The sequence below is a fragment of the Kryptolebias marmoratus genome, linkage group LG16, assembly GCF_001649575.2.
Source record: "Kryptolebias marmoratus isolate JLee-2015 linkage group LG16, ASM164957v2, whole genome shotgun sequence".
NCBI lineage: Eukaryota > Metazoa > Chordata > Actinopteri > Cyprinodontiformes > Rivulidae > Kryptolebias > Kryptolebias marmoratus.
The window spans coordinates 9,705,890-9,712,118 of record NC_051445.1 but is presented as its reverse complement, the minus strand read 5'-3'; positions in this window follow the sequence as shown (position 1 = coordinate 9,712,118).

Sequence of the window (6,229 nt, the reverse complement as noted above, 5' to 3'; positions counted from 1 at the left end):
AGACCATAATACTCACAGAGTATCCGCCTGGTGATGAGTGGACAGGACTGTAAAAGTCAAAAAGGCTCGTGGCGCTCGCGCCGGCGGCGCAGGTCGAACAGGCCGGCCGAGGCCTCCCACCGCCGCACCTGTTTCATCACAACTTCTCCAACTCTTCACAAACTACGAAATCCCATAAAAACAAAAACAAAGGGTCGTCCCAAACTACACCGTAGTTTCCCAGATATATCGATGCCCGGTTCTGAAAATGCGGGTACGCGCTCAATGTAAACAAAGTGCTTTTATCTGCACACATCTGAACATAAACACCTCACCATTGTTGGCACATGTTCATTCACTTCGGCTGTTTCCAAACGTAAACAAACACGTTTTAATTTAAGGGCGCATTAAAGCCGTAGCAGCTGTCACAATATGTGATTTTTCAACGTTTTTTAATTAGAATTTTTATGTTTCTAACAGTTTCTACATCATTAAATGATCGTTTGGGGGTTAATTTAACTCAAACTCATCAGGGGGTTTTGTTACAAAAATAAGAAAACTGCAAAGAATTCCTCGTCTATGTGTACAAATAAATTCATCAATCAGTTACGGAAATTCTCTCGTTCGAGTTCAGAATATCTCGGCTCAGCTCATTTCCATCTGATCTCAGCCTCAACTTTTGCGTCTCCTCTCGTCCTTACAGCTTTTAGTTGCCGTTTCTTTTCTTTAGAAGAAGAAGAACTTTACTTTTTCTCTTTGGACCCGACGTCTCTGATTCCATCGTCCTCCCTCTGACTCTGTTTACATCCGGAGATTATTTTACCGACTTGATATCTGAGGCTGAAGTGAACTCGTAAACGTTCGAATGTAAACAAACAACTCGTAATTGTTGGCAACAAAATCTGACTGAATTCTGATTTTGCTCATTTATTACAAATTGTGCTGTAGACTTTTGGTAGTAAATTATGTGTATTCATCTGTTATTTTATCACAGATGACACATATATACAAAAATAAATCTAAAATATTGAAAGAGGCTTTAAGAAACACATTAATCTCATATATTTTGATTCTAATGTTTGGTTTTTGGCTGCTTTTGTCAAATTACCCGGTGGCCACTGAGCAACAATTTGTCTCAGCAGTGTTTGTTTTTCAGAGTAAAATCAGTTTGTTGTTCAAGGAGCCCAAATCAGAGCGAAACACAAGTATTTACAGACCACATGTGAGTTTATTCATCCTGGACACCATTTTAATGTCTGTGAAACTTAAACAAAACAATGTCATTGACTCTGAAGAGTCCTGAGGCCTCCTGTCACATCTTGACTCCAACACATCTGTTTAACATCTGCAATCTCATCGCGCGTGGTTAATTCGATTCAGTTTGTTTATGAAGCGCCAAGTTCACAACAAATGTCGCCTCAGGGCACTGTACAAAAACATTCACAAACATCATAAGAAGCCAATTAGTACAAGTTATTTGCTGAAGGAACCCAGCAGATCGCGCTGAGTCTTCACTTTGTCTGAGCAGCACATTGGTGACAGTGGGAAGAAATGACTCCCTTTTAACAGGAAAAAAAAACTCCAGCAGAACCAGAACCAGGCTCAGGATGAGCAGCCATCTGCCTCGACCGGCTGGTATAAGAGAGGACAGGAAAAAAACACACAAGGAGGGGTGTGGTGTGGTTTCTATGGGAAGAAAAACACATGTTAATGACAGAAATAATTGCAAACACAAACATGGAGTAGAGAGAGGAAATGTGGTCAGTTTGTTCTCTGGCAGTCTAAGCCTATAGCAGCAGAACTAAAGGATAGATCAGAAAACCCAAGCCAACGCTAACTATAGGACTTATCAAAAAGGAAAGTCTTGAGCTGAGTCTTAAAAGTAGACAGGGTGTCAGCCTCACGGACAGAAACCGGAAGTTGAAGCCCTAATAACTGAAAGCTCTGCCTCCTGTTCTACTTTTAGAAACACCAGGAACCACAAGTAAACCTGCAGTCTGAGAGCGAAGTGCTCTGTTAGAAAAATATGGAACAATAAGATCTTTAATATAAGATGGAGCCTGGTTGTTCAGAGCTTTGTTGTTATGAAACATTTGATGCTAGTTTACAGTTGCAGCAGGCCTGGTCCACCCATATTTCACTGCTGATACCGTAGAAATGTAATCAATGACGATTTCCACAGCTGGTATTTTATTTGAAGGTCTGAACATTAGTCTATAATCATCAGAAATTCATACTGAAAACAGTATTTCATGAGCTTATGTTTTGTTCCTTATAAGGAATGTTTTGTATTTTGGTCACAAAGAGGGAAGTAAGTGGTGAAGATGAGAGCCACATGGCCTTTCGTGATACTCCGATGGCCAGTATTTCCCACAGTACTGTACATGCAGATTGCATAGCAACAAAGGCTCATGGCTGATACTGTTGCTCGAATGCCCCTTACACATGTATCTAGGCGCGTGCATGTGCGCTCACGTGCAGCACCGTCACATACACCTCATCCAGCTATCTGCTCCCTTTATCCCATGTGCACAGCTATCTTTCCACCTCGCACAGGCCGCACCGCCCCGCGCTGCCATATTTCCATAACATTCATGGGTCATCCATTCCCCATGCACCCTCCCCCCATTTTGCACACAGATCACCTCCCACTCCGCCACCCCCTCTTCCCTGCCTGACAACACCACCGCCCGCCATCCCATAATATTCATACACACGCTCCACACACATTCATGCACAGCAGTGCATTCAGCCCCTTTGTTGGCAGAGATGCCTGAGCAGTGTGAGCGTGCTCATGCACAGCAGTCATGTCTACGCCTGATATAATTATTGCATCTGCATTCAGACTGCTGAGGCAGGTAGCCCTTGAATGCAGAGACCCAAAGCAGATAAAGTAGGAGCAAAAGGTGATGGGTCACATTTCTCTCTCCTGATAACAATAGTGGGGGGGGAAAGCGTGTTCGTGAAGTCCAGAGTTACCCTGAAGCAACCATCCTGAATGAGGCCAGTCTTCCATTCCACGCCGAGCACGAGTGAACGAAGCAGGATCAGTTTAGATGTGCCCCATCAACGCGGCAGAGACTCTCAAAGTCAACCGCTTCTTATAATGGGGACAGTGCAAGTCATCTCCGTGTCACGCTGAAGCTTTGGCTCTGCAGCCTGGCTACAGTCAATTAGCATGGGACCATTTCAGCATGATAAAATGCTCACAAAATAGTGTAAAGATAATGATAAAAAAAGAGGGCAAGTTATTTACGAGAGAGGGGTGAAGGGATGGGCACAACAGAGGCGCCGGACGTGACAGTGGCCAGCTCATCACCATGGCGTTGCTGTGGGAGACAGCTGAGGACGTCACTTGGAAAAGCAGGGGACACAAAGGAGGAATACGACACAAGGAAGAGTCAAAAAAAAAGGAGAGGAGCCTAGAAGAAACCTGTCTTTGTAGATACCAGACATAGGAAAGTGTGTGTGAGAAATGGGGTAACCAAGAGCTGTGTCAACGCTTTCAGACGGGCCACAGAATCCTGACTTGACAAAATCTGCAAATGTTTTGTTTCACTGGCACATTAACAAAGTGAGCAAATGAGCTGCTAAGGGTCATGAATTGGATTCATAATGTGTGATAAAACTGCACTTAATTTTTGACATTCAAATAGCAAGGGTATTTGAAAAAGCAAATATCCCTCCTCTCAAAAAATCAAGAAAAATAACCTTTCTTCTAGTCCAATTATGAATGCAGTATGTTACTATTTCACCTAACTAGAGATTTGTCCTGAGTTGCTTAGTCAACAGCAGCTTCTTATGAGTGAAGCTCCATCACTGAATCTACCACCGCCTCACTAAATCTGAATGTGTATGTTCTTGAAGCTTATGCTGGAAGCTGGAATTTTCTTTGTGGTTTGAGTTATTCTCCTCTTGCTATTACAATAAACCAGTGGTGCACAATCTTGGTCCTGGAGGGTCACCATCCTGCATGTTTTAGTTGTTTCTCTGCTTTTACATCTGATTTGAATGACTGAGTGATTAACAGGGTGCTGCAGAACATGGAGACCTGCTGAAGAGCAGGGAAACATCTAAAATCTGCAGCACAGTGATCCTCCAGGATCAGGATTGGACTCCACTGCCATAAATCAATATTTTTTTATGTTCAACATGGGCTGTGAAATAGAAGAGTTGGTTAGTAATGTTGCCTCTACAAGACAATGCTTGGTTCATTTCCCAGCTTTCTTTGCGGCGTTTGCATGTTATCACTGTGAAATGCAAAAAAAACCCCATGGATGCAAGGTTAATCGGTGACTCTAATGTTGCCCTATGTGTGAGTGTGTGCATGAATGATTGTTTGTTTCTGTTTGACCCTGTCATAGACTGGTGACCTGTCCACCATGTACCCTGCAGCCCCATTCCCAACGACCACTGTAGACTGGCACCAGCTCCCTGCGACCCTGAACTGGGTCAAGTGTTTACAGACAGATGAATGGTTCAGCATCAGTTTCATAAAGTTAATATCACCTCACACACAGCATCAATCAATTTGTAGAACAATTTGCTGAGGAGTGAAGAAGAGTTTTGCTTCAGATTTGCAAGTGCTATTACTGACAGTGGTGTATTTTTTTATAAACTGAAAAGAAAATCAACCTTAACACTTGTGCTTTTTAAAACTTTTACAGAGTTAATTTTATTTCACATATGAAGCATCTCAACCTAAAATTACAGTTGAGGAAATAGCCATTATTATCATTAACTAGTATCCCAAAACCTAACTAGCACAGATTAGCGAAATAGCATAAACTGCTATGGAATAAGCCGTTAAATGTGGTGAAATTTAAAAAGTTGCTTTTAAGTAGCTTAGCATATACAGTATTAACACATATTTATCTCTTTAACAAAGTTAATTCCACTTTAAAAATACAGCATCCAAATCATCCCAATAGATAAAGTCATGCTAAATAAAGCAGTAAAATCTAGCTAGGTTATTTTAACAGGTTAGCAAAAACTGATTCTGACTGTGGTGTTATTTACATGTTTTGGTTCAAATTAATTGTATTTTATCAATAATTATGATAAATTCTGACTCTTTACATTTTAACTATATTTGCTATATTAAATCAGCAGTGCAAGAAATCTAAAATACACTTTATAAATGCAATAATAATATTTTTTGTAAAAAGACATACACAAACTAAAATAGTTTTTCTTACAGTTTGATTAATAAGTTACTCCTGCAGCAAAACCACGACAAAAACAACAAAAATAGAGTAAAATGGAAAAATGAGATATTACTTCTGGTAATTTTATAAAATGTGGGGGAAATTTTATAATTTTAAGAAGTACATGTGAAACAATATCAAAAAGGGTATATGTCACTGTTAATAATTATTTCATTATTGAAAGAGATTGTTACCTTTTTCAGTTATTACAATCACAGACTTTACGAGTAGGTAGAGAGACAGTCAAGAGCTGTCAAAAACAGTGAAGACGTGTCGTTACACTGAATACTGAAGCCCAAATATTTACACTTCATAAAAAGTAATTATGTAGTTTGTTAGTTTCTCAGTGGTACAGCGTCAAGCGGTAAAATCAAGTTTATATTTTGCTCAAATTTTCCCTTCACGAGCATAACATTAATACTTCTTTATTATTTATTTGTGACAATCTCAATTTATTATACTTTAGTGCTTTCTCCTCTCCCTAGAGTTACAACTACGTATCTGCACTCTCCTTATGCCCTCCCTGCTATCTTGTGATTTATTTGTCTCAGTTCCAATATTTGTCGGCGGTGTGTTTTCTCCCCCCTTGTCTAAATGTCACCCCTTCTTCTAAGACAATATAGGGAGTGGGAGAGAGGGAGAACCAGGGGGCAAATGCGGGGGACATCGAGGAAATGGAGGGGGCAACTCGTAAAGTGAGCAACAAAGTTTGGGAAAATTAAACATTAGGTAAGACACTTTCTCACATGCACATATATGAAAACAGGGATGCTGTGTCACACTCACTGATAAGGGGACATTGCAGGACGCACATCAGGTTGATATTCAATCTGAAAAGTTTACAAGACCAAACAAAAGGCTGCAGCTTACATTAAGTATTAAGAGTTTTTCTGGAGCCAACGTGCGCACATGACGCACGGACGAGGAAAGAAGCAATGACAGCATATGCGCACCCAAACAGAGATGAGTTGATTTATTAGTGGAGTGGATGCCCCAGCCCAAATTTCAGGTTTCGTGTCAGAGGAACACAATAAAGGCATACT